Genomic DNA, 13,707 nt, shown 5'->3' with positions numbered 1-13,707 from the left:
ATATTCTTAGTTGTGTCTGCTGCCCATCATCCTTCCACTGTGAAACTCTGAGAAGATTGTGGGTTAATCTCTCCATAATTTGTAGAGAGTTCTAGAGAGCAGCACCATCCCTGCCTGTTCTTCTACAGGTTGAACAAACCCACTTGGTCCTCTCAATCACTTCTTGTACCCTGTGGCCTTCCTGCTGGACTAATTCAACATGTCAATGTCTGCCTGGTAGTGAGGAGCCCAAAATTGAGTATTGGGCTCCAGCAGCAGCCCCTGAAGTGTTGGACAGAGGGGAAGAATTACTTCCCTCTCCCTGCTGCACTGTTGTTCTTATATTCAGCCTGGTATGACATCCATCACTGAGTAACTTCTCCTTATGAATGGAATGCACAATTTGCCAGCTGTGCTGATTTTGAAATGCTTTTGTTTTGCCAAGAAGCAATGAAATCTGAGAAGAAATCGAGTAGTGTCTCAATATTAGTCTCTTCTTCATTATTACCTAAGTTAAGCATGATTCTACATCTAATTAGAGCTGTTTATGTTCAGCAGCAATATAATGCCACTCTAAGACAAAAGCCTGCTAGATGCAGGATATAAATGTGTCTGCCAGTGACAGCACACTGATTTATGAGTGCTGAAAAATCAGTAATTTGAGTACAAGTCAAGTGTAGATCAGCAACCATTTATGGCCATCTATAAAGGCCATGTAGCAATAAGTGCATTATGGCAGCTATGGGAATAGGTGATTTGGAATTTCCTGTGGAAGCAGCATTTTTATTTTCCACAGTAAGAATTCCCACTCAGCTGCTATGACATTGTTTGGACTCTAGAGTATTTCCTGCACAGGTGCTCCACGACCACTGGAAGGAACTGCAGAAATGTTTGTGCAGCTAAAAAGCACACAAACATGGTCTGTCAACAATACAAAATCACAATTTAAAAATGTTTCACTACACATGAAGACACATGGCCAGAAAACAGTAACCTAATAACTGAATCTGGAGTTTACCTCTAATTTGTTGTGCAAGCACCATTAAGCCATTTCACTACATGCATCTCTGGGTACTCACCACCTATTAGCTCCCTTTACACACTTGACTGCCACTAGCCTGTAAATCAATAGAGGTTCTTTTCTTTTTTTCTGGTAGTTTTTGTGTTCTCATGGGCCATCATAACTCACACTTCCTTGCTCACATAATGTCAAAAATACCTGTCAGTGTTTCCACAAAGTACCTCCTACTGAAAAGAGACAAAATTTGCTGCTGTTGTAAACCACCATTATCAGTAAAGGGCAGCAATCCTACACTGGCAGGAATTTCACCATAGGCAACTAAACAGCAACACCTATGCTAATCTGAGGAAATTGTTTTATCTGATAGGCTTTCCCTTCTCAGACAACGATTTATTCTGTTACAGTAATAATGTTGCCTCAATGATTATCTTTTCCATTGCTTTTCAAATTGCTGTGATAAAAAAGATTCTATTTAAATTACAAAGGAGGTAATACATAACACAGCTGTAAGACCTGCTGTCCCAGTGAGTTATCACAGATTTGCACACTACTTGCTAGTGCAGTTTGGCTTCCCTATGAGACAGTGATGCTACAGCCCTGGTACTTCACTTCATAAATAAATGCCTGGTGAAATAAATTAAATTGATGGAATAAATTTCATAAATAATGCCAGATGCAGGATTTGAACTTCCAGCAAGGACTGGTGACCTGAGATTTATCAAGCAAATGAAAGGAATTATTGCAGTAAGATTTAGAGTACTAAGCCTTGGACGATCATATTACCTGGATGAAGAAATTGAGCCACTTCGGAAGTACAACTCCAAATCCCAAGGCCTGCATTCTTTTTGATGGAAAATCTTTTTTATTGTGTCATTCCTTGATAGAACACAACACATTTCATGATACAGGAATTTGATCTGGTATCACTACTATATATATATCTAGGTCAGTTTAGCCTAGACTGGGGCTCTGTAGCCTGGGAAAGAGGAGGCTCAGGATAGGGAAAGGGTTGGATCCCATCCATGTGCACACACACTAGAAGGGAGGTAGTAAAGGTGCTACAGCATGTCCAGCAAAGGGAAGCAGGGCTTGAGAAAGGACTAAAGAATGTGCTTTATGATATGAGGAACATCTGAGGGAGCTGGGTTTGTTTAGTCTCGGGAAGAGGAGGCTCAGGTTCATCACTTAACTCCCTGAGGTTTTGGTGAGGTAGAGGCTGGTCTCTTCTACCATGCCTGCAGTGAGAGGACCAGAGGGAAAGGCCTTAAGCTGAGACAGCAGAGATACAGATGAGATATAAGACTTTTCTTTTTTCATTGTTCAAGTGGTCAGGCATTGGAATAGGTTGCTTACAGAGGTGGTGGAGCCACAATCCCTGGATATGTTCAAGAGCTGTCTGACTGAGTGATGGTTTCATGTTGTAGGGGTTACAGTGGTGGTGGTGGGTTGATGGCTGGCCTTGGTGATCTTAAAGACCTCTTTCAACCTTGATAATTCTATTCTAAAGAAGAGAGAATTGGCTCTTTTCAGTGGCACCCAGTGCCAGGACCAGAGGCAATGAACTTAAACACAGGACATTCCTTTTGAACATCAGGAAACACTTTTTCACTTTGAGCTTGACCTAGAACACCTTACCCAGAGAGATATCCATCCTTAGAGATATTCAAGAGTCAACTGAACATGGTCATGGGCAACTGGCTCTTGGTGGCCCTACTTGAGTTCCCTTGAAGGGAGCTGGAACACATGACTTCCAGAGTTGCCTTGCCCTGTCGTCATTCCGTGGTTCTTTGAATTGCCAGGTTCACGGGGTTTTCATCACTGGCACAAAGTCTGGGTGGAGGCGAGTTTATAGGGATATATGGGAGCTAGTACTGGATCTAATACTGTTCATCCACTTCATTAATAATCTGGATTATGGGATACAGTGCATCCTCCCCAAGTTTCCATAAGACATAAAATCAGGCAGAGTAGTGGTTACATAAGATTGTGCCACTATTCACAGGCACCTCAACAAAAAAGAGCCCATGGAGTTCCCACAAGAGAGAATGTAAAGTCCTGCAGCATGGAAGCACCAGCAAGCACTGGCAGCCAACGAGATAGAAAGCAGTTTTGTGGGGAAGGACCTGGGGGTTCTGAAGGACAGCATTAACATAAGCCAACAATATGCCATAGTCCCATGGATAAGACCAGCACAGATCAATGGAAAAATTTAAGAAGCAGCAACAGAAAAGAAGTAAGGAGCAGTAGAAGGAAACTGCTACACACCGATCCAAACTACCTCTGCCACCCATCACCTCACAAAAGGGACTGGGAGTAACCCTCAGTGATGAGGGAAGTAAAGACAAGGAAGATGGAAGAAACAGTACCTGGGGTGAACTGAACCCTTAGAAAGGTGTTTTCCCTGAGTATTTCAATACATGTCTTCTTTCTCAATACCCAAATCAATAATATTTAAGCCAACTAATTCTCCCACTGGAGTCTGTTCATAACAGCTCTCTGACTCTCCACAGCCATAGCCTACCAATCCACAAGCCTGCCCTCAGCATTTCTCCTCACACAGCAGCTGTCTCCAGAGACTTAGGAGTCTCACCACACTGTTTCTTAAAGATCCTGAAAATATCCCTTCATCTGCACCCAAACCGCACCAGTAACCCGACAGTAATTAATCCACCACAGATCTATGGTGCCAGCAGTGCCCCCAGTATCACACACTCTCCAAGTACCCCAAGTCTCTCTAGCCAGAAAACCTTTTCTGCATGTTGAATCCTTATACCTGGAATTTAGTCTCAGATTGTTGTTCAAGAGGGTACAAGTTGCTTTCTTATGTGTCTTGTTTCACCCCAGTGCTGCCATATTAGCTGGTGTGGCCTGTCCTGCATTTAGCTCCATAGAGCTGGTACAGGGCTATTGCTACAGATTACAGCTCCTTCATTGTTGTGATCCTCCCTGTTTTCTCAACCTCTCACAAAAGAAAGCAGAATCAATAAGAACACACCTCCAAACTACCAAGTGCTAAATATACCTGCTCTGATTTTAACCTGGAATTCAGCCATGTAAACAGCTGCACTTATGCAAGCCAAAACATGCAGGTTCTGCTCAGGTATTGGCACAGTACCTGGAAAACTAAAATCAGGATATCTTCTGTATGATTCAACAGTATGTCAACCAACTGAACAATTCCCCAATCTAAAGCAACCAGAGAAAGAAAACTTTCTGAAGCAAGTCTACTATGAAGGAAATCATCAGCCTTTAAAATAAAGTCCAATATCTGATGTTTTCCCCTAGAATTGCATGTGCCTAAGAACAGCTGTGTTGAGGATATAAAGAACAAAAATATGTGAGATATAACTTAGTTCACACCAAAAAAAAACCCATTATGTATTCAGCAGGGAATCAGTAAGCTGACGTAAATCAGAGACCACATAGGAGTGGAGTAAAACAAGGAAATGTCTGAAACACAAAGTGCTGTTTAACTGCTTGAAAACATCCCAGTTGATTTCTTCAGTGAGCTCAGGATACCTGAGGCAAGACAAAAATCTATCCCATTTTCTTTCTAGAATTTTCTGCTGAGGACTGGATGCCTGGACACCTGGCTCTGGGTTTTCCTGTCCAGGCCGACACTCTGGACCCAAGGACCCCCAGAAGTCCCTTCCCACATCAGCCATTTCAGCATTTTATGGGATTTCTATTGCACAAATTCATCATTATGACCAACCCTACTTTGGCATTTCAATCTTTAAAAACTCACAGACAGAAAGCTCTGGTTAAGACTATTAAAACATGTATTTTCTGTCAAGGGTGAGTACAAAGACATCTGTTTTCTCAGGTCCTTTACCAGCCTTAGCAGCCATGCCCTGACTCCCCAGGCTCACTCCACGCTACCCATTGGCCCAGCACTCCAACGATGAGGCTCCCCTCACCCTACTCCAGTTGTGCAGCAGGAGGCCAGGTCTCCAGCTTCCCCCAGCTCTGCCTGGTCATGGGCTCCCCAGAGCCAGGCCCAGCCCTGAACTGATGCCCTCTGCACACTCCCCTTGCCATGGCACTGATCAGCCATGTCTGACCCTGGCCATGTCATTCATCCACCCATCACCATATGTGTAAGTATTAAATTTTCCTTGAATGCATACTTAGCATCACCAGAGTTAAAATTTAAAGATTTATCTAAGTGTTTACAGTCATCACCTTCAGGACAAAAAGATGACATTATATAACCTATGTGATAATAACTGAAGAGTATTTATTAAAATAATTAGGGAGGTTTTAGGCATTAGTAAAATAAAATTCTGCAGTCATCTTAAGGTTGCAGAGATTTGACCATTAATTTTACCTATGTAACTCATATTTACTTAGTCTGAGGATATTCCTAGGGGAGAAGTCAAACTCAACTCCAACATTAGATTGTGTCATGCAATTTTAAACTAAATAAATTGGTCCATACAGTAGCATAATAAAAGTGTGGTATTTTCTGTATTATTCTGCATATGCTCATTTTAAATTTGATGGAGGTTTTTGTTTGGGTTGTGTGTGGAGGCAAATATTTTCTTTCACAGAACCACAGCATGGCTGCAGTGGGAGGAGAGCTCCAGAGGTCATCTAATCCAACATGCCCACTCACACAGGGCCTCCTAAATCTGGTTGCCCAAGACAACACCCAGATGGGTTTTGAATATCTTCAAAGATGGTGATTCCACACAGCCCTTTGACAACCTGTGCCAGTGTTCAGTCACTCCCACAGTGATTTTCCTGTGATAAAAGCAGAAGAATGATCTTGCTAACTGGGTACAGTTCTGGTACTATACATCCTTTTATTTGTTTACCCTGGTAATTTATCAGCTAACTGGCAAACAGCACTTCTGGCAGTGCAATTATTTTTATGCTTATTGAAAAATTTGAATATGACTCCCTTGTATGCAAAAGAAAACCCGGGAAAAAAATGCAGAATTGAGGTCTTCTAATGGCACTAGAGAGTGATAAAAGAGTAGCTTTGAAGCAGAAACTGTAATGATCACCACCATGGTTCACAGAACTAAAAATACATGAAAGCTATCAAAAATGTTCATGAGGAACATTTGAGCAAATCACAGAACTATTTGAGTCATTTTGTAGGACACAACTGGAGGAACAAGAGCTCATTGATATGCCACTGGAAAATATGTCTTAGATGTAGTCAATCCACTGCCAATCTTGTAATATTGTTGTAGCAACTGTAATTAGGACAGAACAACATTTAAGAGCATCTGAAGTATTAAAACAAGTGAAGTGGTGATAGTGCCCCTCTCTGGTCATTAGCTATGTATCAGATGCTGTTTGATCACGTTTTTCATAGCTTTCAGACTGATTTACATGTGTAGGAAATTAACCCACAGCATTTTAAGATAGCAGTCATCACAGCTCTTCAAAATATATTTCAACGTCATTTGATTTCCCAGTAGAGGAACAGACACATGCAGTGTATTTATAGGTCTTCCAATGCTGTCTAGTCTGGGAAATGAACCATCTATTTTAAAATGTGTTTGTTTTGGTTATATCTCCAAACTGATGACTAAAACATTTTAAAAACCTAAATAACAATAAGCTTTTTTTTCTTTCCATCTTCTTACAAAAAAAAAAAAAGGCAACCTCTGAGTTTTGGACAATGCAAATTAATAGCAGCAAGAGTTGAAGAGATAAGAAATTAAAAACTGCACAAATGGCATTTGCATATTCACCAGAGAGTATGCATTTTTGTCTGTGAAACTGAATTAGGCTTTTAAGTTCACACTTTTCTTTACATGTAACAGTAATGTTTTCAACATAAATGCAAAATTAAATCTGAGCTCACATCCTTTAATTTATTTTCTTTTTAAATAACTAGGCCATAGAACCTTCATTAAGCATGAAAATGCATGGGAGCCGCAGTGGCTGCTTTCAGATTCTACAGGGTGTGCAGGATCAGGCTGGCAGTGGAGCTAATTAACAAACCAACCTTTTAGCTATTGCTGAGCAGTCCTTGCAGAAGGTCAAGGCTTTCTGTGTTCCTCTCTCTGACCATGAGCGAGCAGGCTGGGGCTGGGCGAGATGCTGGGAGAGGACACAACCTGGGCAAAGGGGCATTCCTTGCCATGTAATGACATGTTCAGCAACAAAACTGCATGGGAGTCACTGGAAAAAAAGTCAAGATAACATTTCTCATGTGAAAAGTCTAAAAAAAATTGGGGGTAGAAGGCTGGCAAGTATTCAATTTTCCATCACCAATAAAGCTGAAAATTATATCTTTCTCCAGTAGTTTTGATTACCCTACATCTTATAAGCATTTGATTAGTCAGATTTGGGTTTTCCTCACTAAAACTTCAAATAGGAAACGGTAATATAAGTCATATAAATGTATGCTTTCTAACAGTGATCTTTTGATAGAGTAATGCATTAAGAAAAAGAAAGAGTAGACTCCAAGGGAAACAAGCCACTGAAAACAAAGAAAGCCAAACAGCCTATTAAAAAAAACCCAGGTTTTAACTGTAAGCACTGAATATATTTAATTAGTTTTAATCATCCTTTTCAAAATCAAATATTTCAAAGGCACCAGGAAAACACAGTAGTTCATTTTTGTACACTTTTAATTTAATATACTCACTCAAGATTGTTTACAAGAATAATAAAATAAACATTTTTGGGAAAAGCTGGCATTCTACTGGCTGTTGGATCCCAAGTTGTTTGCTTTTTTCCCCCCTTTGAACTATTTCCTTAGTATTCTGAAATGATCCCCTGGAAAATTAAGAAACAATGAAGACTTATATCTGGCTTTTTTCCCCATGCGTTGAATTGCTAGCCAGTAATAGTAAAAGAAGAATGCAGGGAACACAATGTATATGCAAAAGTTTTGATAGCCAAATCAAGAACACTTTTACCTTCACATCTGTACTTAAAGGAAGCCTACAAGAGATCTGAAGAGAGACTTCCCACAAGGGCATGTAATTATAGGACAACAGGGAACGGTCTTAAACTAAAAAAGGGCAATTTTAGATTAGATATTAGAAGAAAATTGTTCACTGTGAGGGTGGTGAGGCACTGGAACAGGTGGCCCAGAGAAGCTGTGGGTCCTCCATCCCTGGAAGCATTTGAGGCTGGAAGGGGCATTGAGCAACCTGGTCTAGAGGAAGGGTTGTGGGTGGGAGCTACATAAACCCAAAGGTCTCTTTCAACACAAGTCATTCTATGATTTGATGATTATAAAGGTAAGGATTTATTCATCCCATACCTATCACTTACCCACTACACCATCAAAAAAAAAAAATCAGATCTTATCTGCTAAATCATGAAAACTCCAGACTGGGCACCGCAGCAGTCACACACCCAGCACCTTTATAGCCATTACATGCACCTGTAACCATATGATGCTGTGTCACATGAGCTCCTTACACAGATTGATGGCTTCAGGGCTACTTTCAATCCAACATCTCTTAGCTCAAGTGACAAGAGTTCAAATCTAAATCACAATAGAACAGGCAGAGATGGATTTGTAATGCAGCTTTAAAACACTTCTCACTTTCAAATACAGCAACAGGAAAAAATCCTGATCCCCAGAAAAGCACATGCAGATCTCTATAGGTGAAAAGGCTCTGTTCAGGAAGTAAAACCATCCTTTCCACCTAACTGCTGTAGGGATAACTTATGTTATAAATCCAAAGGAAAGGGTCTTCCTTATTGAGAAAGCAGAGCTAAAATAAATTTGTCCTATTTAGTACAAGCATCCTTAAGTAAAATTCCTCATTTAGGTTATTCTGAACCTAGAAGTGAATGGACATAATAGTTCACTGCTGTAATCATTCTTTTTTTTTTAGCTACTATTGCTGTTGCTTTCAGTAGAGAGTAGGACAGCTGAAAAAGGCTCAGTGTGTCTAAATAAGATTTTTCACTTTTTTCAGTCATGTCAGTGAGTCTAATCAAATATATCATCTTTCTCTTCAATCTTTGCTTCATGATGGCCTTGGTAGTCATGAATGCAACAGTTACTAAGAGTATGGCACCATGAGGCTTAGGTCTTACTCCTTTTCCTGTTCTTGCTCCCAGCTGTACAAATACAGTTTGCTCCTGGCTTCTTCTAGTTATTTTTCTGTTTTTCCCCTCTTGTTCAATGTATCTCTTCCACATACAGAAACCATGATAAAAATAAAACTGTTGCCTCAACACATTCACCCCCAGATACTAACTTGTTCACTCACTTCAAATAGGAAAGACTTAGAAAAGTTTGGGGTTTTTTTTGAAGCGTGTTCCATCCATTCTACTTATACTGCCAAAAATGATTAGGAGAATGATTTCTATCAAATCTCCGTAGATTAAAGTATATGTCTCAAACAATACAGTATCTTATCACTTCTATTTTTACCTGATTTTTATAAGGACTTCTTAATTTATTTCTCCATATTTAATGCCACTCATTATCACTTGAACAGTTATTGAGAAAAAGGAGAAGTGGTAAGTGCCATACATAATTTACCATTTCTTTTGATTAATCATCTTCTGCTGGCAGAACTGTTCATCTTTCATGTAAATAGCTTGGGAACATTCAGTAGTTCTACTGGACTAACACTATATAAAAACTACTGCTCAATTATTCATACACAGATTAAAGTGAACTAGAACTGTAGTCTTGGAACATCAGGAAAATATTAAATTACCAAGAATAATGTAGAAACCTTCAAAGAAGTTATAGAAGTCAAATTCTCAGCTACAACCTACTGTTATCTTTTTGGTCCAAAAAAATCAAGGGAAAACTTATTTAAATACATTCATTATTTTTTTTTTCACAATTCCAATTAACTGTGCCAAAAATTTTAGAGAATTTTGTTCTTACAAAAGGAGATAATTTCAAGGGATAAATTGCAGGACCAGTTCACAGGACTTGTATGGTTTTATGCTGACCTTGAGCTCTATGCAGTCCTCTCATGACTAAAAGGGCAAGCTGGAGCTAAACATTTCCTTCCCTGCTCATGAGGTCTACAAGTTGTAACATTGATGCCTTCAGATTTATCACCAATTTGGGCGAAAAAAGGCAAAAACAGAACTTAGCATTGTGGAAAATAGTCTCTAATATGAGTTCCATGAGTTCCAAAGAGTTGTCAAAGAAACAATTTATACATTTCTCAATACATTTTGGCACTCATTTTGGGAAGGTCAAGGATATAATTCAGAAAACTCAGGTAATGTACAACCAGTTCTCACCTGACACCTCTTTTTGCACAAAGTTGCTGCTCTGTTATGATCCCAGAAAGAAAGCAAGCACTTGGACTCTGTAAGGTATCACTTAAGAGATAACAGTAAAATGAGAAGAAAAATAAAGGTAATTTTAGGTCCTGTTTGCTGCTGACAATTTTGAATGTTCAGCATCAAATTATTCTCTGATGGCCACGTAGCTCATGTGGAGCTCAACATTCATGGAATGTTGTAATTTGGGTTATTATAGGATTTTATTGCAAGGAAACCACTCCATCATTTCTACTGTCAAACAGAAAGGATGTTCGCATGAGAACTTCTTGCTGCACCTTTAGATAAAGGCAAGGCCACAAAGGTGACATAACCTCTGGTACATGGTGGGAGTTGCCTGCAGGCTCTTTTTTCACAGAGAGTGGGCTGAATCTGTCCTGAAGCCAAGAGACAGAGGCAGCACAGCACCAGCCTGAAGGCAAAGCTGCATGTGCAATACAGCTCAGGTTGAATTTTGTGGATCACTAATGATATAACATGGTCTTCTGGTCAGGATCCCCACACACATCCTTCAGCCTACTTCCCCTAGAACTAATGCATTTTTCACAGACAGATGCTGAAAGGCATTTGCATTTCTCCCCAGAAGTTTTACATACCCATCCTGAAAGCCCCCACTCTCTCAACTGCTGTCCTACTGCAAAGAGAGCACAGGTCTCCTTATGAAGTTCACACACAACTACTAAAAATTCTGCTTCCACCATCCCTTCTTGCCTGGAGTAAGTGTGTACCACTAAATACATTGTGCAGAAATCAGCTTTAAGTTAATATAGCTGCAGAAGCACACAACCAATTTTTTCCCCCCACATACTTGTTCAGTTGTGCTAAATGCTTACAATTCCTGTGGCTTTCTGCTAGTTTTTAATCTCTTTTTTAAATGTAACTTTAATACTCCTTATTTCTACCACTCAGTTCTACTTGCATTCACCTCTGTTCATCCCAGCTGTAAAGAAACAGCAGCTTGCATGCATACTTCACTGAAGCAATTATATGAAGACAGACACGACTGGCACCATCACCAACCTCTTATTAAAAACTTTCCATAGCCTCTCTCAGGTAACTCCACACAGCATTAACTCCTTCCCTCACAGGCAGATCCACACTGCACTGACTCCTCACATCCAAAGCTTCCTTCTTCATGACTGGCTAACCCAAACCTGTCTCTTACACAACTGCCTGACCCTGTCTATGCCTCACACAGCATCTTCTTACCTTGTCTACCCCTTGTACAGCCACATGTCCCTTCCTTCTCACAGCCAGCAGACTCTGAAACTCTAACTCCACTTAACTCTCATCTAACTAGCCCACTCTTTTATAACCCCCATGCTCATTGGGCAGGCAAGGCTGTCTCCACTGCTCAGCAATCAGTACAGCTGTAATTCATTGAGGAAAATTACCTTCTGCACTATCCTTACAAACCGTCTTCCCACACTTCACGTGCTCACAGCCTGCTGTCTGAACACCCATCCTTCTCCCCTTCTATATGCAAGACAAAGCAGAGTGTGAGTGTGTGTGTATATACCTGTCTGTGAGTGCTTTGGTGTTTATTTACCCAAAAGCACACACTTACACACATGCACTTGGCTGGGTCCTGGAGTGGAAGAGGATGCAAGCAAGCTCAATGGGACACAAACCCACATCTCTGCAGGAAGTGAAAGGAACAGTTATTTCTCCATCTGCAAGCTGTGACATGTAGTATCTTTATTTCTGCTGCTCTCAGGACTGAGCAGAGCTCAAATTCAAAGATAAATTATACCTTCAAACAGCATAATCAAACTCTGAAAATAAGGCTAAAGCTCCCCGTACCTGATTCCTGGAGAGCATGAATTTTATATCCTGCCTCTACAAGCCACTGCTTTCTGTACTAGTGTTCAAATTGTGGTGCATCAGAAGTAGACATAGAAAATGAACACTGCTCACCTTTATGCAGAGCACGTATGAGCAACTGGGGCCACACTGCAGCTTGCTCTAGGTGGATCAAGCCATGCAGTTGTCATGGCTATGGTGGCATTCTCAGGCAGGAGCCCAGCACAAAGGTTAAACTGGCCACTGCACAAGGCAGATCATGGTCAGTGCTCACACTGATGTTGTTGAAAATGCCTAAGTTAGGAACCTCTGGTAGGTATCTTAGAAATGTTTCCAGGCTTGTTCTAACTGAAGATAAACTCCAAGCCTAACGTGTGACAAATGAGGTGTGACACCTTCTACCATGGAAAGAAAAGTGACAGGATCACACAAAAATACCTACTACATCTGTGAAATGCTTAAACAACCATTTGCCACTTTGGCTTAAATCCTTAGCTTTTTTAGTTCACTAGCTAAGTGATATTCAGAACATCAACTTTTATTAGGAAAGAAGCATTTCATTCAATTATTACACAGAATTAAAATAATTCAATCAGAAAGACATGCTGAATTTTTATCCTACATCAGGTGGATCCTTTTCTTCACCACCACGTTGCACAGCCAGTGCACTATTGTCCCAAGCACAGGTGGTTTAATCACTAATTAATGCAAGTACAATCAGAAATATAGCACAGCAAGCCTTTGGGTCTAAATGAGAAATTCTAATCAGATTTAAATAGTTCAGTTTTTCCAATTACTGCAACAACCTTTGTATTCATGTTATTTTTAATAGGATGAGACAACCCATGTCAAAAATGCTGTTACCCAAGTACAAAACTGCATGTACTGTAGGCACTTAGCAGTAGTTGCCTAATTCTGTCTTAAGTATTGAAGCAGTTGTTGGGTTTGTTTTGATAATTTATTATCACTAATTTTCACAGGTTTTAATTCACTGTATTTATTTGAGGATTATTTCATCATGGCCACAGCACCTTTAGTATCATGATTACTTTCTAAATCCAGTTTGCTTCAAATTTCAATAATTATATAGAACTTGTAGTTGTGAAAACAGGAAATAAATATAACAATGTATTTCAACATCAGAAGACAAAGTTCACCTAAAAATTACAGTAAATATAGTAATTTTCCCGACTTAACATCAAATTATTTTTTTAAATACTAAAAGTGAATGATGCTGGGGACCAACCTCCTTAATCTGACGATTTGGGTGCTGTCTTTCAGAAAGCTGCAGTAAAACGCACCTGCATTACTCTTGCTGTGTAGTGCCCTCTCGTGGATTCATCAGAGAAGAAATCAGAAAAAAGGAATCAGACTAAGAATATACAGATACCCAGGAGATTGTTTTCCCAGGCTCTGTAAAGCCTGGCTTTGGTCACAGAAGTGGGTCCACAGGAATTCACATCCCAAATACATAGGCATTTACAGAAATGATTTCTAATCACGCAGGGAATAAATGTGTCAACATCATTTTGCATTCAAATTACAGCTCTTCATGTCTTCAAAAAATCTATTAATGGTTTTTGCATAAAAATATCTTATAGATTAGAATTCGAAAATTTTAGCTTAAAAATCTTTTTTTTGTATCAAATAAAATTGAAAAA

Source organism: Catharus ustulatus, chromosome 1 (assembly GCF_009819885.2).
Source record: "Catharus ustulatus isolate bCatUst1 chromosome 1, bCatUst1.pri.v2, whole genome shotgun sequence".
Lineage (NCBI taxonomy): Eukaryota > Metazoa > Chordata > Aves > Passeriformes > Turdidae > Catharus > Catharus ustulatus.
This window is presented reverse-complemented; position numbering follows the sequence as displayed.